Here is a 25,142-nt window from a genome sequence, read left to right on the forward strand (position 1 = left end):
GCTCAGCAGGTGATCTAGAAAAAAATCTATCATTCAGAAGAGAATAGCAGTAATGTTTCTGGCTTATCCCTGGATAGAATAGAGAAAAAGAGTAAAAGAGATTAAAATCTCCAATAAACTCACAAAACACAAAGGGGCTTAAGCTAGTACTAACCATGTGACACACAAAATCCTAAACTGAAATTTTGTTTAATATCTTTCCTGATTGATAATTCTCCAAGGTGCTTAGCAGAAGCAAATGAAAATTTTTTCTGGAAGAATGCACTTCAGATACATGCCTAAAAGAATTTCCATAAATCCATAGATAAAATTTTCAAGGTACAAGAGCTCAAAAACTCACTGAGCACAGATGGGAACAAACCACCATGAGCAAGAGTCAGGAGACATAACAACACATCTTATCACATGTCTGATTGACCGCAATACAACATCAGTATGTTTCTTCTTTTTAATTTTTTTATTATTAAATCATAGCTGTGCCCCATTAATGCGATCATGGGGCACCATACACTAGTTTTATAGACATTTGATGTATTTTCATCACACTGGTTAACATATCCTTCCTGGCATTTTCTTAGTTATTGTGTTAAGACATTTATATTCTACATTTAGTAAGTTTCACATGTACCCTTGTAAGATGCACTGTAGGTGTAATCCCACCAATCACCCTCCCTTCCCCCATTCCTCCCCCTCCCCTCCCTTTCCCCATATTCTTAGGTTATAATTGGGTTATAGCTTTCATATGAAAGCTATAAATTAGTTTCATAGTAGGGCTGAGTACATTGGATTCTTTTTCTTCCATTCTTGAGATACTTTACTAAGAAGAATGTTTACATAAGAAAAACGGCATATTGAACGTATGATGAAAGAACACAAGGCTATAGAGTTCTACACAGAAAGTGAGTAGATATAGATGAAAAAAGAACAAATAGAACTTTTAGAAATGTAAATATAGCAATCTCTATTAAAAATTCAATGAGTAGAATAAACAGAAGACTGGACACAGCTGAAGAGGCAATACAGAAAATAGATTTGAGGAATTAAAGAGGGTAGAGCACACAGAAAGAGGGATGTGAAATATGAAACAACATTTCATATTTATAAGGGAAATAGAGTGGGAAAAACCTACAAACATAATTGGGTTTTCAGAAGGAGCTAACAGGAAATAAAGGATAGATGACATTAGAAAAGGCAATTGGTGAAAATTTCCCAGCAACAATCAAAGATGCCAGTTATGAAATCCAATGAATTTCAAGCATGATCAATGAAAAGATATCCAAAATTCAACATCAAAATAAAACTACAGAATACTAAAGAAAAATTGAGAATTTAAACAATTGCCAGAAAGAAAAGAACTAATGATCAATAATACAACTATAATTATACCGAAAGCAGAATGCATTTGCTATTGCTGCTATGACACATTACCACAAGTTTCATGGCTTAAAAATGCATATATATTCTCTTACAGTTCCAGAGGTCAGAAGGTCAACATGAATCTTAAAATCAAGGTATCAGCAGGAATGATTCCTTCTGAAGGTTCCAGGGGAAAACCCGCTCCTTGCTCCTTTCAGTTCCTAAAAGCTGCCAGCATTGCGTGGCTGCGTCACCCTAATCTCTGATGGCATTTCCTACTACTGACTTTGTTCCTCCTACCTATCTCTTATAATGACTTTATGATTGTCATGAAAAACAAGTCCAAGATAACCTCCCCATCTTAAGATCCTTGACTTAATCACATCTGTAAAGTCCCTTCTACCATGTAAGGTAATGTATTCATAGGTTCCAACGATGAGAATGAGGACACTGGGTCGGGGGACAGACCATTATTCAGCCTACCACACTAGATTTGGAAGATGCAATACTGTAGCATGGTATACCGAAAATACTTACACCTGTACTTCTATAGCTTATGAAACCACTTTTTAGGAGATGAGGTGAAATAAGGATATTTTCAGAGCAACTAAAATAGTTGGTTTTCTAACTCACCACTAGAACTCCTAAAGTATAAACTTCTGATTATAAAGCTACAAGTAATCAAAACAATGTAGTACTGGAATATAGCTAGACATACAGATAAATGGAATAGAAGAGAGAGCCCAGAATAAACTTTCACATATATGGTCAAATGATTTTGACAAGGGTGCCAAGACTATTCATTTGGGAAAGGAGAGACTTTTCAACAAATGCTGCTAGAAAAACTGAATGTACACATGCAAAAGAAAGAAGCTGGACATATATCTTACACTATGTATAAAAAATAACACATAGTACATCAAAGACTTAAATGTAAGAACTAAAATTATAAAACCATTAGAAGAAACATAAGGTAAAACTTCTTAACATTAGATTTGACAATAATTTCTTAGATATGATGTAAAGAAGACAGTCTCAAAAACACAGATACTGTATGAGTCTACTTATTTAAGATGCTTTGAATAAGATACAATGCTCCAATTATAGACACAGAAACTAAAACAGTGAGTGACAGAGCTGGGGTGAGAAGGGGATACAGAGTGTTAGGTTTGTGGGTATAGAGTTTCAGTCTTAAAAGAGGAAAACAGTAATAGAGATGAATGGTAGTGATGGTTTCACATTATAAATATACTTAATACCACTAAATTGTACAATTAAACATGATTAACGTGGTAAATTTTGCTATGTGTTTTATCACAATAAAAAATTTTTAAAAATGGATGTTGAATTTTATAAAACTACTCTTTTTTATATATAATTCTATTTTTTTTATTATTGGGGATTCATTGAGGGTACAATAAACCAGGTTACACTGATTGCATTTCTTAGGTTAAGTCCCTCTTGCAATCGTGTCTTGCCCCCAAAAGGTGTGGCACACACCAAGTCCCCACCCAATTCCCTCCTTCCCTCCCTCTGTTCTTCCTTTCCCCACTCCCCTCCTTCTTTCTCTCTCTGATCTCCTGTTCCACCACCCCCACTGTGACCTTAATTGTCATTAATTGTCCTCATATCAAAATTGAGTACATAGGATTCATGCTTCTCCATTCCTGTGATGCTTTACTAAGAATAATGTCTTCCACTTCCATCCAGGTTAATATGAAGGATGTAAAGTCTCCATTTTTTTTAATAGCTGAATAGTATTCCATGGTATACATATACCACAGCTTGTTAATACATTTCTGGGTTGGTGGCAGTTAGGCTGTTTCCACATTTTGGCGATTGTAAATTGAGCTGCAATAAACAGTCTAGTACAAGTGTCCTTATGATAAAAGGATTTTTTTCCTTCTGGGTAGATGCCCAGTAATGGGATTGCAGGATCAAATGGGAGGTCTAGCTTGAGCGCTTTGAGGTTTCTCCATACTTCCTTCCAAAAAGATTGTACTAGTTTGCAGTCCCACCATCAGTGTAGAAGTGTCCCCTTCCCTCCACATCCACGCCAGCATCTGCAGTTTTGAGATTTTGTGATGTGGGCTATTCTCTCTGGGGTTAGATGGTATCTCAGGGTGGTTTTGATTTGCATTTCTCTAATAGATAGGGATGATGAACATTTTTTCATATGTTTGTTAGCCATTTGTCTGTCTTCTTTAGAGAAGTTTCTATTCATGTCTCTTGCCCATTGATATATGGGATTGTTGGCTTTTTTCATGTGGATTAATTTGAGTTCTCTATAGATCCTAGTTACCAAGCTTTTCAAATGCAATCAGCGTAACCTGTCTTATTGTACCCTCAATGAATCCCCAACAATAAAAATAAATAAATAAATAAAATATGCAAATATCCTTTCCCACTGTGCAGTTTGTCTATATCCTTTGGCTGCTGTCTCCTTAGCTGAACAGAAGTTTTTCAGTTTAATTAAGTCCCATTTGTTTATTTTTGTTGTTGTTTCAATTGCCATGGCAGTCTTCCTCATGAAGTCTTTCCCCAGGCCAATATCTTCCAGTGTTTTTCCTATGCTTTCTTTGAGGATTTTTATTGTTTCATGCCTTAAATTTAAGTCCTTTATCCATCTTGAATCAATTTTTGGGAGTGGGAAAAGGTGTGGGTCCAGTTTCAGTCTTTTACATGTGGATGTCCAGTTCTCCCAGCACAATTTATTGACTAGGACGTCTTTCCCCCAAGGTATGTTCTTGTTTGGTTTATCAAAGATTAGGTGGTTGTAAGATGTTAGTTTCATTTCCTGGTTTTCTATTCGATTGCAAGTGTCTATGTCTATATTTTTGTGCCAGTACCATGCTGTCTTGACCACTATGGCTTTGTAGTGTAGCCTAAAATCTGGCATGGTGATGCCCCTATCTTTATGTTTATTACTGAGAACTGCCTTAGCTATATGGGGTTTTTTCTGGTTCCATACAAAACACAGAATCATTTTTTCCAAATCTTGAAAGTATTAGAATTTTAAATTTAAAATACCAATCTTGTTGGTATTTTAATAGGAATGGCATTGAATAGGTAGATTGCTTTGGGAAGTATAGACATTTTAACAATGTTGATTCTTCCCATCCATGAGCATAGTATGTTCTTCCATTTGTTAATATCCTCTGCTATTTTCTTTCTGAGGATTTCATAATTTTCTTTCTTTTTTTGGTTCATTTTCTTCTTTTTTTCAAGGTAATTCTCTTTGCCTTTGCCTCCCCAATAGCTGGGATTACAGATGCCCACCACAATGTCCAGCTATTTTTGATGTTAGTAGAGACGGGATCTTACTCCTGCTCACTGCTGCTCATACTGGTCTCGAACCTCTGAGCTCAGGCAATCCACCCGCCTCGGCCTCCCACAGCGCTAGGACCATAGGCATGAGCCACCAAGCCCGGCCTTCATAATTTTCTTTATAAAGGTTCTTCACCTCCATTGTTAGGTATATTCCTAGGTATTTCATTTTCTTTGAAACTATGGTAAAGGGAGTTGTGTCCTTAATTAGCTTATCATCTTGACTTTTATTGGCTACTGACTTGCGGACATTGATTTTATATCCTGAGACATTACTGTATTTTTTGATGACTTCCAGGACTGTTGTGGTTGAATCTCTGGGATTCTCTAAGTATAAGATCATGTCATCAGCAAAGAGGGAGAGTTTGACCTCCTCTGCTCCCATTTGGATTCCCTTTATTTCCTTGTCTTGCCTAATTGTATTGGCTAGAACTTCCAGCACTATGTTGAATAGTAGAGGTGACAGAGGACAACCTTGTCTGGTTCCAGTTCTAAGAGGAAAAGCTTTCAGTTTTACTGCATTCAGTAAAATATTAGCTGTGGGTTTGTCATAGATAGCTTCAATCAGCTTTAGAAATGTGCCACCTGTGCCTATACTCTTCAGTATTCTAATTAGAAAAGGATGCTGGATTTTATCAAATGCTTTTTCTGCATCTATTGAGAGGATCATATGATCTTTATTTTTGCCTCTGTTAATATGGTGGATAATGTTCATGGACTTGTGTATGTTAAACCAGCGTTGCATCCCTGGAATGAAACCTACTTGATCATGATATATGACTTTTTTGATGATAAGCTGTAATCTATTGGCTTGGATTTTGTTGAGAATTTTTGCATCTATATTCATGAGTGAAATTGGTCTGAAATTCTCCTTTTTAGTTGGGAATTTTCCTGGTTTTGGTGTCCGGGTGATGTTTGCTTCATAGAATGTGTTGGGGAAGATTCCTTCCTCCTCAATTGTTTGGAATAATTTCTGCAGTACAGGAATAATATCTTCCATGAAGGTTTGATAGAATTCTGGTGTGAAATTCTTCCAATTTCCATTTTTTAGTTGGAAGCTGTTTTATTGTTTCTTTAATCTCAGCACTGGAAATTGGTCTGTTCAGGAGCTCTATTTCTTCCTGGCTAAGTCTAGGGAGAGGGTGTGATTCCAAATATTGTTCCATTTCTTTCACATTGTCAAATTTCTGGGCATAGAGTTTCTGGCAGTATTCAGAGATGATCTCTTGTATCTCTGTGGGATCAGTTGTTATTTCCCCTTTATCATTTCTGATTGAGGTTACTAGAGATTTTACTTTTCTATTTCTAGTTAGTCTGGCCAATGGTTTATCTATTTTATTTATTTTTTCAAAAAACTAACTCCTTGTTTTATTAATTTTCTGAATGATTCTTTTGTTTTCAATTTCATTGATCTCTGATTTGATTTTGGATATTTCTTTTCTTCTTCTGGGTTTAGACTTAGATTGCTCTTCTTTCTCCAATTCCATAAGATGACTTGTGAGTTTGTTGATGTGCTCTCTTTCTCTTTTTCAAATGTAGGCATCTAAAGTGATAAATTTTCCTCTCAAAACTGCTTTTGCAGTATCCCACAGGTTTTGGTAGCTTGTGTCTTCATTGTTGTTATGCTCAAGGAAGTTAATGATTTCCTGTTTTATTTCTTCCTGCACCCATCTGTCATTCAACAGAAGGTTATTTAATTTCCATGCCTTTGTGTGGGGTTGAACGTTTTTGTTAGAGTTGAGTTCCACCTTTAGTGCCTTATGTTCTGAGAAAATACAAGGTAAAATTTCAATTCTTTTGATTTTGTTGATGTTTGTTTTGTGTCCTAGAATATGATCGATTTTGGAGAATGTTCCATGGGGTGATGAGAAGAATATATATCCTTTATCTTTGGGATGGAGTGTTCTATATATGTCTATCAATATATTTAATTTCTTTTAAATTAAATTTAAATTTAAATCTCTTACATCTTTGTTTAATTTCTGTTTAGAGGATCTGTCCAGCTCTGTAAGAGAAGTATTAAAGTCCCCTGTTATTATGGTATTATCAGATATCATATTGCTCAGACTGAATAAGGTCTGTTTCAGGAACCCGGGGGCATTTAAATTGGGTGCATAAATATTTAGAATTGAAATGTCTTCTTGTTGTATTTTTCCCTTGACCAATATAAAGTGACACTCTTTGTCTTTTTTGACTTTAGTTGCTTTAAATCCACATGTATCTGAAAATAAGATTGCAACTCCTCTTTCCTTCTGAATTCCATTTGCCAAAAAAATTGTCTTCCAACCCTTAATTCAGAGTTTTAATTTCTGAGAGTCCATTGCTTAATTTTATCTTTTTCATCAGTGTGGAAGTTAGGTTCTGTTCTTTAATTTCTGAGTTCTTACTTTGCTGCTGATCCATTGTGATGGTCAGTGAGTAGAACAGGTTGAAGTATTTCCTGTACAGCTGGTCTTGTTGTGGTGGATTTCCTCAATGTTTGTATATCCATAAATTATTTGATTTCCCCATCAATTTTAAAGCTTAGCTTAGCAGGATATAGAATTCTGGGTTGGAAATGGTTCTGTTTAAGTAGATTAAATGTAGATGACAACTATCTTCTTGCTTGGAAAGTTTCATTAGAGAAGTCCTCAGTCACTCTGATGGATTTGCCCCTATAGGTCAACTGGTGCTTACTCCTGGCAGCTTGAAGAATCTTTTCTTTTGTCTTGAATTTGGACAGGTTCATCACAATGTGTTTTGGAGAAGCTCAGTTAGAGATGAGGTGACCTGGGGTCCAATATCCCTCTAAAGGAGTGTGTCAGAATCTTTGGTGATATTTGGGAAATTTTCATTTATACTATTGTCTAGTACTGCTTCCATTCCTCTGGGGCATTCTTCTTCCCCTTCTGGGATTCCTATAACTCATATGTTGGAATGCTTCATAAAGTCCTATAATTCTGACAGTGAACGTTCTGCTTTCTCTCTCTTCTTTTCTGCCTCTTTAACTATCTGAGTTATCTCAAGAACTTTGTCCTCAACCTCTGAAATTCTTTCTTCTGCATGGTCTAACCTGTTGCTGATACTTTCCATTGCATCTTTAAGTTCCCTAATTGACTGCTTCAGTTCCTTCAGCTCTGCTATATACTTTCTATATTCTTCATATCATTCATCTGTTGTTTGATTCTGTTTTGGGATTTCCTTTTGGTTATTTTCCACTTTATTAGCAGTTTCCTTCATTGTTTCCATCATTTCCTTCATTGTTTCCATCATGTGTATTCTAAATTCCCTTTCTGTCATTCCTAACATTTCTTTATAGGTAGGATCCTCTGCAGTAGCCAGCTCGTGGTCCCTTGGAGGGGTGGCAGATCCCACCAGCCAGAGATGCCTGGAGTCTTGTCTCCCCAGACTCACTATAAAAATACTTTTTGTATTACATGTATGATTATATATTTTTCTGATTTACCTTAATATGACAGATTAGATTATTCTTTATGTTGAACTGTCTTTATATTCTTCAATTAAAGCACTACATCGTAATGCATCATATATTTGATATGTTGATGAATTCTAGTTGATAACTTTTTAGACTTTGAGGCCTAAAATCATTGGTACAATTGATATGGTTTTTTGCCACCTGGTTTTGGTTTCTTGGATACGATAACTTTGTAAAGTGAATTTGGAAGTTTTCTTTATGTTCTAGAGTAATTTAAATAGAGAGAAATATCTATTCTTCAAAGCTTTAAAAACTCCCTTGTAGTATCTTGGACTTGAAAACTTTTTAAAGTAGTTTTCTAACTACTTTTAATATTTTTCCATGATAAGTGGTAGTTTCAGATTTTTTCTAAACCACATTTTATATTTTTCCATCTATCCCCAGTGCCAGAGGGCAAGCAAAGGACATGGCTGCTTCACTTCTCAAGTGACAGAGAGAATCAGGCTCAGAGGCACAGCAAAGATAATTCAGAGAGGAAAGACAGTCCTGAGTGTGTGTGTGTGAAGGGGGGCATATGTATAGTGTGTGTGTGGTGTGGGCAGGTGATATGGTAGTGTGTGGTATGGATGTGAGTATGCAGCATGTGTGGGATGTGTTTCTACATGCCTAGTGTACATCCATGCTTTGGGAGGGGAAGTACATTGTGTGAAAACAGAATTCTCTAGCCTGGTGGGCAGATATTCTCTATCCTTTGAACCCTCAGGTAACTGTACATACCACTTAAACACTTGGATTTCCATTGGAAAAATTCTTCTTATCCCCACACATTAAAAAATTTATGTAAGTATGTAAGTGTAGACCCCTAAACTCTAGGGTTCTTATTGTAGAAACTGAATCACTCATGTTTAAGGGTGATTCTTGTGTCTTATTAAGTTAATAGCCAGAGTCTTCATCTTACCAAAGAGAAACTGAATGCTTACTTAGTGACATACACACAAAAAGCACTTTATTGAAGTTCCTCACTTAGTCCCTAGAGGGTTTATAGAAATATTAAATAAGCTATCTCTGTTCGAGATCCACAAAGCACCTAAAAGTTGTGAAAGAATTACTGATATATCAAATAGTATTATCAACATTCAATGGATAGGATGGATTGCAATGTTTTCAAAAGCTAGTGGGACTGCAAACTAATACAACCTTTTTGGAAGGAAATATGAAAAAACCTCAAAGAACTCAAGCTAGATGCCCCATTTGATCATGCAATCCCATTACTGGGCATCTACCCAGAAGGAAAAAAAAATCCTTCTACCATAAAGACACTTACACTAGACTGTTCATCATAGCTTAATTTACAATCGCCAAAATGTGCAAACAGTCTAAATGCCCACCAACCCAGGAATGGATTAACAAACTGTGGTATATGTATACCATTGAATACTATTCAGCCATTGAAAATGATGGAGACTTCACATCCTTTGTATTAACCTGGGTGGAAGTTTAACACATTCTTCTTAATACGGCTTCACAAGAATGGAGAAGCATGAATCCTATGTACTCAATCTTGATATGAGGACAATTAATGACTTAGTACATAGTGGGGGGTGGGGGTACGGGAGAGCAAAGAAAGAGAGAAGGAGGGAGAGGGTTGGGGGAAAGGAAGAACAGAGACAGGGAAGGAGGGAGTGGGTTGGGGTCTCAGTATGTGACACACCTTTCAGGGCAAGACACAACCAACTATAGGAGGCACTTTACCTAACAAATGCAATCAGTGTAACCTGGTATCTTGTACCCTCAAGGAATCCCCAACAATAAAAAAAAAAGTTTATAAAGTTCTACATAAAATAAGTTACTGTCTCTCACACACATAAGTTATGCTGTGCTTGCTCTCTCTTTGCCAAATACGTTTGTGAGATATCAGCACCTCTGGGCCTCTATGGCACCAGTGGGAGACAGGAAGCCCACACAGAGGTAATCTCAGTACCCAGCAGCCCCCACAGAACCAAGGGGATGAGGCTGGGGGTGAGAGAAGAGGAATACCATTGCTGGAAGTCACATGATAATTGAATAGACTTCTTGTCGTGTGGAAAGAAAGCCCTGAGGCTCTGCAGAGATACTAGGGGTGGGATTTCAGATAAAAAAGGTCATGTATTAACAAGTAAAATCGAAGTTCAAACTCAAACGTGGGTCCCACATAGTGACAGAGTAGTGGCCCATAAATATTACCATGTATCAGAATCACCTGGAGGGTGATTAAAATGCAGGGTCCTGGCCCTTTCCCTAGAATTTTAATTCAATAGGTCTGGGATAGGATCTGAGAAATTGAATTTATAACAATTTTCCAGATAATGCTGATGGTCCTGGGTCCATACTTTGAGAACTGCAGATTTTGATAATGAGAAAATTCTTAGTACTATTATTATTACTTATTACTATTATGAAACTAGGGGATCCAGAACCAGTCCTGGGTACTTGCAATTGCAGCAATCTAAAGACTGGCATTTTAAGAGGTGAAGATCCCTGGTCTCCAGATATTGGAGTCATTTCAAGAGAAAACCAATATTAGGTCTGTTAGTGTTTTTCACACTCTTATTTTTTTGTACTACAAACCACAATCAGCAACACAATCTCTATTACTATGTAATTATACACACATCACTGAAATTTGCCTGTGGGGCACTCAGATCTATTCTTTTAGATATTGTATGAAAACTCACTAAATTGTTTTCATGACTCACTAAAGGATTGCAACTGGGACTTTTAAAAATACTGTATTAGGGCCGGGCGCAGTGGCTCACGCCTCTAATCCTAGCACTCTGGAAAGTCGAGGCAGGTGGATTGCTTGAGCTTACGTCTTTGAGACCAGCCTGAGCAAAAGCAAGACCCCATCTTTAGTAAAAATGGAAACTGAGGCAAGAGGATCGTTTGACCCCAAGTTGGAGGTTGCTGTGAGCTATGATGCCACGATATTCTACCCAGGGTGACAGCTTGAGACTGTCTCAAAAAAAAAAAAATACGGTATTAGGGGCTGAATGAAAAAAAATCTCTCTAATTGGTGCTGTATTTGTTACTTCAATCAAAGAAAGGTAATTGGGATGGGAGTAGGCAATTTATCAGAGTGGGTCAAGCCAACTCACCTCATCAGTTAAACTTACAAATGTAAAGTGCCACCTGGCATCTTCCTGAATTTACCAGTCTCATAGACTATTATTTGTTATAGTCAAATGCCTCCTTAAATGGACTTTAGGGAGTATAAAATATTATTTAAAAGCCAAAATAATATACATGACAGTATATTTTAATTTAATGTAAAATTATATAATAGAGCATAGCTAATTAAAAGCTTTTTCTTTGTACTTAGGGCTCCCCAAAATTATTTTTTTAACCTGGTTCTTCTTTTTTAATTTTTATTACTTTTTTATTAAATCATAGCTGTGTACATTAATGCATTTATGGGGTACAATGTGCTGGTTGTATATACAATTTGAAATACTTACCACAAACTGGTTAACATAGCCTTCACCACACTTTCTTAATTTTTGTGTCATGACATTTATACTATACATTAGTAGATATGACATGTACCCTTGTAAAATACACCATAAGTGTGGTCCAACCAATTACCCTCTCTCCACCCATCCTCCCCCTCTTCCCCCTTCATCTTGCACATCACCCATGCAGAAGCTAGCTGCAACCCAAATTATTTTAGTAGCCTCTAAAAAAAACTCCCAAATACTTATTGAGCTAGCCTACATGCATAAATAACATGATATTACCTCTACAGATGAAATTGTGGGAGCTACATATCATCTAGGCACACATTAGAAATGTTGACACCTTTTTCCGACTGCACTGAAGGTATGTAGGTGGGTGGAATTGACACTAGCTTAATAATCCACAGACATCTTGTAGTAAAATGAAAATAAGTGGTAAAATTACCATTGTGGGGGGAATTTAATTATCAGTGAAGTCATTCTTATTTGTGAAATGACTAAAATAAAAAAATACATAATTTGAAATGCCAAACAATATGCACTAAAATAAACCAAAATACCATATCTGCAGGGAAACAAAGTGAGGGTGGCATAGTGGATTCTCTTTAGCTACTGCTGGGTGAATTATCTATTGTTATACAAACCTGATGCAGCATTTATTGATTTTCATTCCCAACACAATTATGATTTACAAAGTAGAATGTCTTTCAGTTAACCATTGGTCAAGATAGAAATACAGATAGGGGGAAAGGCCAGATCGTGAAAGACCATTTCTCAACAGCAGTTTCTAACCAGAAAACTGGGAGTTACATTAGCCACTGTAGCACTGTCTTTGCCAAGCTCTCTCCCTCACCCACTCCAAATCCAACACACTAATAAATGTTGCCCACAGAAGAGCCAGACTGAAGAGCATATGACTCTGAAAGGGTCAAAGCAACCCTCAAAGGTCCACTTGACTTAGCCTCCTTGGCCAGATTTCCTTTCTCAGTGTCAAGTTCCAGGGCCCTCTCCCCCTCTAAGCAAGCCTGAGTAAAGCTATTTTCCAAAGTGACACTATGAAGAAAAAATGAGAAGAGTCAATTGCAGCCAAAGAGGAAAGCAAAGAATCAGGAATGAGTGAGTTTCATCATGTCGGATCTTGGAGGAAAATATAAGAATTCTCCCCAGGGATGAGATAGTGAGTGAGAAGGCTGGGAAATCAGGATGAGATCTGAAAATCTGGGTATGGGCAAAAGGTAATGAAGTTCAAGGCACAGCTCATGAACATGCCCCAGAGTTCACATTAATAGGCTGGCTGCATGGCACAAGTTTACAATCCTCAGACTCAGAGCTTTGGCTCACAGTGTGACCATGTGATCCTAGTAACTGATGATGCTACTGGTCCTGGGACCACATTTTGAGCAATAAGGTCCTACAGAAGTGTTTGAATTTCTATGAGGTGCCTAGGATTTCCCAATGCATAAATGCTTTTCCTTTAGAAGCCAGAGCTGAGTAATATGTTAACTATATCTATATTCATTGTCACACAAGTGCACACACCATGTCTTCTTTGATTTACCGTCATTGTAAAGAAACAGAATTCAAAATTGTACTTAGACATCTTGTTTTCTTTCAGAGAGATTTGGTTATTAAATACCAAAGGCCCCACTTATAAGGGTAGAGCTCAGGGTAAGGTATAGCAATAGAAGGAAGGGAAAGAGAAGAAAGAATTAACATTTATGTAGAATCTGTATTTGGCCTGACACTGCTGGGCAGTGCACACAGTGGCTACGACCTGTGGAATTCTTATACATGCCAAGTACTAGACTAAGTATTTTACATACATTATTTAACCCTCACAGAAAACCTATATGTTGATACCTATGAAAATCTGTATTTTACAAAAGGGAACCCTAAGCAGGGAGGTTAAACAGTAGCCCAGAGAGTTCGAGCAGTAACAGGGGCTCAAATTGGGAAGATATGATCCCATCCAGGGAATAACAACCTAGGAAAGTATTAATTGTTAGTGCTATGTTTTAAAAGATGAACAAACTTGGTCAGGATAATGAATTAGTATGTACTGAAACATGCTTTCAAACCTGTCCTAACCAAATGGTGTCAACCCTTGGGGCAAATAGGAGGTATTTAGGGAAGTTTAAAAAGAATAATCCCTCTACCCTCAACCAATTAAGTTCTGGTTCCTAGAGATAGAGTCTAAACATTGCCATGTTCTACAGGTTTTCCAGGTCCTCTTAATGGACTGCCATAGTTAAGAGCCATTGCTCCTATACTATACCCCATATGAGGTCAGGAGGCAGGTAAGCCCCTTCCTCAGTAAGGAACTGAGGAGTGCATACCTCTGTAATGTGGTATGGTAGAACTTTAATGACAGGGCTCAAATGAACTGATTATGTTCCTTAGTGGTTTTGTGATAATGGAGATAGCTACTAAAATGAACTTATAAAAAAAAAAACAACACAATGTGAAACCCATGTCAAAGGAGAGAGTTATATGACCCTTGTTCTTTTATCTCCACATGCTACTGTATTTATTGCACAACCTAATAAACCCATTCTAAAAGTCAGGCCTTAACAAGTTCAATGTTATGGGCTGGGTGCAGTGGGTGGCTCACACGTGTAATCCTAGCACTCTGGGAGGCCGAGGTGGGTGAATTGCTTTAGCTCAGGAGTTTGAGACAAGCCTGAGCAAGAGCAAGACCCCATCTCTAAAAATAGGCAGGCATTGTGCTGGGCACCTGTAGTCCAAGTAGGACTGGACTACGGTGGGAGGCTGAGGCAAGAGGATTGCACAAGTCCAAGAGTTTGAGGTTGATGTGAGCTATGATGCCATAAGGCATCATAGCTAGGGCAACAGAGTGAGACTCTGTCTCAAAAAAAAAAAATCAAGTTCAATGGTATAAAGTATTTCTTAGCACTTCTTTTCTAGGAGTAAGTAGACTTTGCTAATACCAAAACTGTTGAAAAGAAACTCATTTTTAGTTCTGGGAGTTCAAATAAAATGTTAGGGCAATATTTTAAGATCAGAATAGGCTTTTTTGGACTCATATCATTATGTTACAGAATTTTCAGGAAGATCTGGATTTCTGTCAGTATTAGGTATGAACATGTGCGTGGAACACTTGTCTTAGCAATTGCCTACATTGTCTGCAAATGAAAATTAGCTAAATGAGTGTGTATGTGTGTGTGTGTGTGTGTGTGTGTTTATGTGTGTGTGAGAGAGAGAGATAAGGTGGGGAGGGATTGATTGTAAAAAATAGCCCAAGAGTCAGGGCAATGTTAAAGGCCAAAGAAATTAATAAAACCAAATAAATAGACTCCCTGGTGATTCAACAGAGACAATCAGCCAACCTGACTATCAGCATTCCTGCCATACTCTCTACGGAACAATGTTCAATGATGAATGGATTAGAAGAAAAGAGAAGTTTTTTAATCATGAATAAATTAGTGCAGATTGCTATTTGCTTTATAAAATAACTGTAAAGAAGAGAAAAGTATCTACCTATAGATATATGTATATGTGTGCATGTATATTATTTCATACATTGCTTATCACAAGGTTAAATGAGCCTTTGATATATAATACTACAGATAGGATGGGAAATGTATCATACATACCTACTTTTGTCCTAAATATCTAATCTCAGCTATTTATTTTAAGCCTGAAAGTTTGGCTGGTTACTTTGGGCATCTGCAGCCTTTTTTTTTTTTTTTTTGCTAACACAGAACAAATGGATGTGGCTTGTAAGAACTTCTTACTCCCAGTGGGGTTCCTCTTAGACCACTGCATCTCAAAGTATAAGTATGTCACTTTAGGAATAGAATTGCAATTATTGAGACACAGCTACACAAGCTGAAAGGATGGCCTTACTAATAAACTGTCTAACAGAGAAAATGAAGTATCTAACAGAAAGAAAAAGGAATAAACTCATAACACATAATTGCCCCTTTGAAGAGAAAACTCTTCAGCACACAGCTGTCCTGCCCACCTGTGGCTTAACATGATCTGTTTAAGAGTTAGTTTTTACAGCACTTGAAAAGAACTGAGGGGGTGGAGACAAGATGGCTGACTGAAATTTAGCAAGTAACCGGGTGGATTTGAGCTGCACCAAGAAAGAAGGTTGAAGAATGCACATCAACCCCGCTGAGGCGAGCTGCGACCCCAAGGATACAAACAAAAGGTACAAAATCCATCACCAAGTGGACGGGAGGGGGGAAGTGGGCGGAGGGAGGGTGATTGGTGGGATTACACCTGCAGTGTATTTTACAAGGGTACACGTGAAACTTAGTATGTGTAGAATATAAATGTCTTAACACAATAACTAAGAAAATGCCAGGAAGGCTATGTTAACCAGTGTGATGAAAATGTGTCAAACCGTCCATAAAACCAGTGTATGGTGCCCCATGATTGCATTAATGTACACAGCTATGATTTAATTAAAAAAAGAAAAGAAAAGAACTGATCAGACAGCAGTGGTGCTAGTTCTCTCCACTATATCCACCAGAACCACATTCCAAGGAAACTGACAATCCAACCTCACAGAGAAGAAGGGAAAAAAGGAAAAATAAATAAAGCCACTTCACACTTGCCTTCTGCCATCAGCTGGAAGCAATAACTACTTTTTTTCTTCTCTTTGTCCCAATAAACCCCTGAATTCCTTACCCTGATTGCTGACACTTCTTATTTTTCTTCTTTTGATTCATGCCCTTTCTTCTGGAAAATAAACTAAACTTTTTCTTTAAACTTTTCCAATCTTTGTGTTGAGAATGCTTTCTTAGTCCATACTACAAGTTCCTACTATAACATTGGTGGCCCGTACCAGGAGTCACTTTTCTACCTCCATATGAAGGACTCATTTTTCTGCCTCTGTCCTGAAACCACTCCCTCCTCTGTTGTGCAAGTCCCAGGATATCCATCATGGTGCCCTCAATACCATTCAGAACTCAGTGTATCTCTAAGGCTTTGGGAATGATCATATACTCAAGAAAGAATGCCAGCTTCATCATTATGGAAACCCTAGTGCCAGGTCTGCCACTCTTGGATACCAGTCTTTATACAGATCCAGGAAAACTTGACTCTGGGGAAAAACCCTAGCTTTCACTCAGTCTGTATCCACTTGATCCACTTTCCGGCAAAGATGCTATTTTGGTCTGACTCTGAGTCAGGGATGCCCAATGTCTGATCAGCACCCTGAAAGTTATCTAGTGTGGAGATGCTCCTCTCAGATTCTCAGTCTTTTGATGAATGACTGTCTATAAAAGTCCCTTCCCTTATTTCTCCTAGCTTTTGCCATGGGCAACATTCAGTCATCCCCACTGAACAATTCCTCTTCAGGATATCTCATCTTTGGGACTTACTGACCTCTAACCCAAACATTTAGTGTTCTATTGGAATACAGACTGGCCACAATATAAATCAGATCATAACACTATTATGCAACTCAACCTTTATTGCTGCTGACTTGGCAAGTGGTCTGAAATCCCCATAACACAGGTTTTCTTTGAACTTGGCTAAACATCCTGTTCTTCATTCTGTTTGTTACATGTTACCTCTTACCCCTCCCACTATCTTCATTTTTACAGATGATGTTTCTCTTTCAGTTCCCCCCATTCCTCATCCCCCGCCTCTTTCTCCTCCTCCTCGTTCTTCATCTCTAGCCTTTCACCCAGCCACACTCAGCCTAGCTGGCCATTCCAAAATCTTTCCCCACTTCTATACCAGCTCTGTCTTTAAGAGGCTGCTGAGTCAAAAGGCATTATAAATTACTCAGAGCTAGAATAAATTTCACAACTGTCTGAAGCTATTTGCCTCTTTATTAACTTATATCCTGATACCAGAGAGGAGCAAACCCTCTTAGCAATGCACTTCCTCTCCCAGTCAGTTTCTATATTCTGCATAAACACCAAACACTTGAAAAGGGGCCTCAAATTCCACAAGTGGAACTGTTAGACCTAGTCTTCAAAGTCTTTAATAACTGGGATGAGGAAAGGAAAGAGAAAAAGAGAGAATGAGATCAGCAGCAGGTCCTGGAACAGAAAGAAGTTTTCCAAATGATGACTATCACTATAGTAAGAGCTTTTTAGAGACAAAATTACTCAAAAGTACCATGCTCTTCTCCAGAAACTGAGCCCGGCTTCCACTGCAATCGACTGGGTCAGTCGAGCTCCACCAGGACCAGGCCCTCTCTGCAAAAGGGAGGGAGCACCAGAAGTGGGAGTGCCCTCTCCTTGACACAGGGGACTAGACTTGCCTTCCACAACCAGTGGACCACCACCACCCACCCCCAAGCAGGCATCCACTGTTGATCTTCTGAGATTGCATCAGTCTGACTGACACCTTCAATACAAGCTCCACTTCACAACACTGGAATGCCCAAGCCCTCGGTAACTCTCCCTGTGACAGGTAAGCAGGTCAATTTTCTGGTTAACGCTGGAGCCACTTATTCTGCTCTTCCTAAACTTTGGCGATCTCTAGCTCTCTCCTACCTCTATTGTTAGTTAGAAGGTAAAAATTTAGCAACACCCACACCCCTAAGGACTATATAGTACCTCTGCTCACTGGGATATCAGGTCTTTGTTCATTCTTTCCTAGTACCACCCAATTGCCCTACCCTCTACGGGGAAAAGATCTTATCGTTAAGTTAGACACTCAACTCCTTTTGTCACCAATGGTTTCCTTTCCTGGACTCCTGGAATGACGTTACTGAGACTTTATTTTTTATTTTATTATTTTTTTTCTCCTCATGTCAGTTTTTCTTTTTCTTTTTTCTTTTTATTTTTTAGGGAGTTAATGACAGATTTTTTTTTTTTATTAAATCATAGCTGTGTACATCAATGTGATCATGGGGCACCATACACTGGTTTTCTAGACCGTTTGACACATTTTCATCAGATTAGTTAACATAACCTTCCTGGCATTTTCTTAGTTATTGTATTAAGACATTTACATTCTATATTTACGAAGTTTCACATATACCCTTGTAAGATGCACCGGAGGTGTAATCCCACCAATCACCCTCCCTCTGTCTATCCTTCCCCCCCCCCCCTTTCCCTTATTCTTAGGTTATAACTGGGTTATAGCTTTCATGTGAAAGCCATAAATTAGTTTCATAGTAGGGCTGAGTACATTGGATACTTTTTCTTCCACTCTTGGGATACTTTACTAAGAAGAATATGTTCCAGCTCCATCCATGTAAACATGAACAAGGTAAAGTCTCCATCTTTCTTTAAGGCTGCATAATATTTCATGGTGTACATATAACACAAATTATTAATCCATTTGTGGATTGATGGGCACTTGGGATTTTTCCATGACTTAGCAATTAGCAATTGGGCTGCAATAAACATTCTGGTACAAATATCTTTGTTATGATGTGATTTTTGGTCTGCTGGGTATATGCCTAGTAGAGGAATTATAGGATTGAATGGCAGATCTATTTTTAGATCTCTAAGTGTTCTCCAAATATCTTTCCAAAAGAAATGTATTAATTTGGATTCCCACCAGCAGTGTAGAAGTGTTCCCTTTTCTCCACATCCACGCCAACATCTCTGGTCTTGGGATTTTGTGATATGGGCTAATCTTACTGGAGTTAGATGGAATCTCAAGGTAGTTTTGATTTGCATTTCTCTGATGATTAAAGATGATGAGCATTTTTTCATATGTCTGTAGGCCGTGCACCTGTCTTCTTCAGAGAAGTTTCTCTTCAAGTCCCTTGCCCAGCCTGCAATGGGATCACTTGTGCTTTTCTTGCTTATACGTTTGAGTTCTCTGTGGATTCTGGTTATTAAACCTTTCTCAGAGACATAACCTGCAAATATCTTCTACCATTCTGAAGGCTGTTTGCTTGCTTTATTTACTGTGTTCTTGGCTGTGCAGAAGCTTTTTAGTTTGATCAAGTCCCAGTAGTGTATTTTTGAAGCTGCTTCAATTGCCCAGGGGGTCCTCCTCATAAAATATTCGCCCAGCCCGATTTCTTCAAGGGTTTTCCCTGCACTCTCTTCTAGTATTTTTATAGTTTCATGTCTTAAGTTTAAATCTTTTTTTTTTTAAGTTTAAATCTTTAATCCACTAAAGGTCTGTCTCAGTTAATGGTGAAAGGTGTGGGTCCAGTTTCAGTCTTCTACAGGTTGCCAGCCAGTTCACCCAGCACCATTTGTTAAATAGGGAATCTTTTCCCCACTGAATGTTTTTAATTGGCTTGTCAAAGATCAAATAACAGTAAGTAGCTGGATTCATCTCTTGGTTCTCTATTCTGTTCCAGACATCTACTTCTCTGTTTTTGTGCCAGTACCATGCTGTTTTGATCACTGTCGATTTATACTATAGTCTGAGGTCTGGTAGCGTGATTTCTCCTGCTTTGTTTTTATTTCTGAGTAATGTTTTGGTTATTTGAGGTTTTTTTCTGATTCCATATAAAACGAAGTATTGTTTTTTCAAGATTTTTAAAGTATGACAGTGGAGCTTTAGTATGGATTGCGTTAAAATTATATATTGCTTTGGGTAGTATGGACATTTTAACAATGTTGATTCTTCCCAGCTATGAGCATGGTATGTTTTTCCATTTGTTAACATTTTCAGCTATTTCTTTTCTTAGAGTTTCATAGTTCTCTTTATAGAGATCTTTCACGTTCATTGTTAGATAAACTCCTAAATATTTCATCTTCTTGCACTACTGTGAATGGGATAGAGACCTTAACTGTTTTTTCAACTTGGCTATTGTTGATTTTGTAACCTGAGATGCTGCTGTATTCCTTGATCACTTCTATGAGTTTTGTAGTAGAATCCCTGGTGTTTTCCAGATATACAATCATATCATCTGCGAAGAGCAAAAGTTTGATCTCTTCTGACCCTATATGGATACCCTTGATCGCCTTTTCTTCCCTAATTGCGATGGCTAAAACTTCCATTAAAAAGTTAAAGAGCAGTGGAGACAATGGGCAGCCTTGTCTGTTTCCTGATCTGAGTGGAAATGATTTCAATTTAACTCCATTCAATGTGATATTAGCTGTAGGTTTGCTGTAGATGGCTCTATCAGTTTAAGAAATGTCCCTTCTATACCAATTTTCTTAAGTGTTCTGCTCATGAAGGGATGCTGGATATTATCAAAAGCTTTTTCTGCATCAATCGAGAGAATCATATGGTCTTTGTTTTTTAATTTGTTTATGTGCTGAACTATACTTATAGATTTACGTGTATTGAACCAGCCTTGAGACCCTGGGATAAAACCAACTTGGTCATGATGTATAATTTGTTTGATGTGTTGCTGGATTCTGTTTGTTAGGATCTTGTTGAATATTTTTGCATCTATATTCATTAGTGATATCGGTCTATAATTTTCTTTTCTTGTTGGGTCTTTTCCTGGTTTGGGGATCAGGGTGATGTTTGCTTCATAGAACGTGTTGGGTAGTCTTCTTTCTTTTTCTACATTTTGGAACAGGTTGAGTAATATAGGTACTAATTCCTCTTTAAAGGTTTGGTAGAATTCTGATGTGAAGCCATCTGGTTCCAGGCTTTTCTTTTTAGGGAGGTTTTGTATGGTTGATGCTATTTCCGAACTTGATATGGGCCTGTTCAACATTTCCACTTGATTCTGGCTGAGTCTTGGAAGGTGATGTGCTTCCAAGTATTGGTCAATTTCCTTCAGATTTTCATATTTCTGAGAATAAAGTTTCTTGTAATATTCATTAAGGATTTTTTGAATTTCTGAGGAGTCTGTTGTTATTTCGTCTTTGTTGTTTCTGATTGATGAGATTAGAGATTTTACTCTTTTTTTCCTGGTTAGGTTAGCCAAAGGTTTATCTATTTTATTGACCTTTTCAAAAAACCAACTTTTCAATTTATTGATCTGTTGTATTATTCTTTTGTTTTCAATTTCATTTAATTCTGCTCTAATTTTGGTTATTTCTTTTCTTCTTCTGGGTTTGGGGTTGGAATGTTGTTCCTTTTCCAGTTGCGTGAGATTTCCCATTAAGTTGTTAACTTCCTCTCTTTCCGTTCTCTTGAGGAAGGCTTGCAGTGCTATAAATTTCCCTCTTAGGACTGCCTTTGCAGTATCCCAGAGGTTCTGATAATTCGTGTCTTCATTGTCGTTTTGTTCCATAAATTTGGCAATTTCCTTCTTAATCTCATCTCTGACCCAGCTATCATTCAGCATAAGGATATTCAACTTCCATGTTTTTGTATGAGTATGCAGATTCCTGTTGTTACTGAGTTCAACTTTTATGCCATGGTGGTCTGAGAAGATGCAAGGAATAATTTCTATTCCTTTAAATTTACTGAGTTTAGACTTGTGACCTAAGATGTGATCAATTTTGGAGTACATTTCGTGGGCTGATGAGAAGTATGTGTATTCAGTTTTGTTGGCATGAAATGTTGTGTAGATGTCTGCTAAATACAAATGTTGGATGGTTAGTTTTAAACCTAAAATTTCTTTGCTCAGCTTCTTATTGGATGATCAATCCAACACTGCCAAAGGACTGTTGAAATCTCCAACTATTATAGAGCTGGAGGAAATCAAGTTGCTCATGTCTGTTAGAGTTTCTCTTATCAATTGAGGTGCATTCTGGTTGGGTGCATAGATACTAATAATTGAAATTTCATCATATTGAGCATTACCCTGAAGAAATATGATGTGACCATTCTTTTCCTTCCTTACTTTTGTTGGTTTAAAGCCTATTGTGTCTGCAAATAGAATTGCAACACCTGATTTTTTCTGATTTCCATTTGCCTGAAATATAGAAGACAATCCTTTCACCCTGAGTCTATATTTGTCTTTTAAGGTAAGATGTGACTCTTGTATGTAGCAAATATCTGGCCTGAGTTTTTGTATCCAGTCAGCTAACCTGTGCCTCTTTAGAGGACAGTTTAAGCCATTCACATTAATGGAGAATATTGATAAGTCTGGTAAAATTTTGGGTATCGAGTTTTTCGAAAGTCCAGTGGACATTTTCAATCCTTTCGCCACTGTGGAAGTTGAAGTTTGATCAAAAGTATCTGAGTGAGTTTACTTTTGTTGTAGAGGATTGGGCTGGTCATTATGGAGGATAGGTCTGAGAACATCCTGAAGAGCTGGTTTGGTTATGGCAAATTGTTTCAACATATGAATGTCATTAAAGTGTTTAATGTCTCCATCATAAATGAAACTCAGTTTAGCTGGATACAGTATCTGGGGTTGAAAGTTATTTTGCTTTAGGAGATTAAAAGTCGATGACCACCCTCTTCTGGCTTGAAAAATTTTAGCAGAGAGATCTGCAGTCATTCTAATATTCTTCCCTTTGTAGGTAATGGATTTCTTACTGCTTTCAGAATTTTCTCCTTCATATTAACTTTAGTGAAGTTAATTATGCTATGCCTGGTGGGTGTATTATTGGGATTGAGTCGTGCTTGGGTTTTGAAACTGTCTGCTATCTGAATTTCATTTGTTTTTTGTTGTTGTTGTTGTTGTTGTTGTTGTTTGTTTGGTTTTTTTGGTGGTTCTTGTCCGGGGCTGGGTTTGAACCCACCACCTCTGGCATATGGGACCCGCGCCCTACTCCTTGAACCACAGGTGCCACCCTGGTATCTGAATTTCAGAATCTCTTGGCATGTCTGGAAAATTCTCTTTCATAATTTCATGGAGAAGGGCCTCTGTGCCTAGCAAGGTCACTTCATCACTTTCAGGGATGCCAATGAGGCGGATATTAGCCTTCTCCAAATTATCCCAGAGCTCTCTGAGATTATAATCCATTTTTGCTCTCCATTTCTCTTCCTCTTTGAGTTTGGGAGCATTCAAAGATTTTGTCTTCAATGTCATAAATCCTTTCTTCTGCTTGCTCCACTCTGTTACTGAGGGGTTCTACTGTATTTTTCAGATCTTTCAGGGCTGCAAATTCTTGCTTCAGTGCTCAGAATCTTTGGTAGTTTTGTCTTTAAATTCATTAAATTCTTGAGACAACTTTTGAATTTTCTCCTCAAATTTCTAATTCTGACTTTTGAATTGCTGCTTGAATTTCTAATTCCAAATTTTCCTCCATTTCATTAATCTTGTTTGCAATCCAAATTCTGAATTTGATTTCTGACATCTCAGCCAACTGTTTATGAATGGGATCTTCAGTTACATCTGCCATATCTTTCCTTGGGGGGGGGGTTATCTATTCTGGTTATTCATGTTACCAGAGTTTTTCTGCTGATTCCACCCCATGATTTTTTTTACACTGTTTGATTTTTCCCCTGGAGCTTTGTGGAGGACCCGTACAGTGCTATGGCCTGAGAAACTGGGGACCTATTTTGTGTGGTGGGGCTAAGTGGTTTTCAGCTTGTCTCTGTTCGACTGTAGTGAAACAGTTACTCTGGGTTGAAGTCTCAGCTGTAGAGAAATACCAGCAATTAAGTCACCCCACTCCCCACAGGCAACAATTGGAAAAGGAAAATCAAACCTTCCTACAACCACACACCCAGTACACCACCTGAATAGTCCTCGGGCAATTGGCTCAGTTCAAAAGGTCTAAATCAATTGTCTCAGTCAGCACTTGTCTCAGGTGGGAGAGTTTAAAAGGTCTCTGGCAACTGGATTGCAGGGGTCTGGTGACTACTCTGATATGGCTTGCTCCAGTGCTCCATGGAGTCAGGAGGACCCACCCAGCAAATAGATCAGTCTGGAAAGGTTGATGCCTCCTTCTCCATCTTGCACCTCTGTCACACCCCGTCACTGATAGTCCCACAGTTGGCTGACCCAGTTGCTTGCCTGCAGTGAACAGATACTCCAGGGGTTTGCACCTGCCTGAATCACAAAGAAATCTATTTCTGCTCAGCCAGGCCACTGTGCTCTGCCCTATCTAGCAGGGGGAGGTGAGGCCTGACAACCTTGGGCGTTTGATGGAGGCTGGTGGGTGTTCACTCAGTTCCAGCCCCGCCCCTGATTGATGTTACTGACAGAACAGAGCAGAACAACTTTGTGGGAATTTGTTTCTGTCCCTGCTAAATTCCCCTGCAGAAGAGAAGCTGTTTTGAGTTCCCAGAGCCTGCTCCTCAGGCCCTGTCTTTTCTCCTGCAGGTTTGTATTTGGTTACCTGTCAGTTCTAGCCTCCTGTCTTCCTTTGTCAATAGGCTGATGATCCCCTGAGGGCCGGGTGCATCTTAGGCTCATTAAAGCGGTCCTCTGGGTCAGTCCCACCCTGGGAACTTCCCAGCTCTGCGCATGTGTTTCTAGTCCCTGCATTCCACCCAGTCCGGTACTGCCTCAGGCAAACCCTTTACTCACAGGGCCTGCGTTTCCATCCCAGATCTTTTCCGTGGTGGTTGCCACCTGAGTAGATGCCTGGCCTCCTCTGGTTGCCCAGGGGACAGGGGGTGTGGCTTCAGAATTTTCGGGAGTGAGCCCTATTGTTGCCAAAAGAGGGCTGCTGCTCTGTGCCTTGGGGCACTGCCACTCCCGTGTGGTTCCCTCTCAGCCAACCGTCCTCTCCTCAATCCCGTGCCCCAGAGTCAGCACTGACCAACTGCTGTTTAGGCCCTGTCCACACCCCTCGAGAAATCACCCAAGAATCTGGACTCCTGGGGGACAGGCCTCCAGACCTCAG

This window comes from Nycticebus coucang, chromosome 2, assembly GCF_027406575.1.
Source record: "Nycticebus coucang isolate mNycCou1 chromosome 2, mNycCou1.pri, whole genome shotgun sequence".
NCBI lineage: Eukaryota > Metazoa > Chordata > Mammalia > Primates > Lorisidae > Nycticebus > Nycticebus coucang.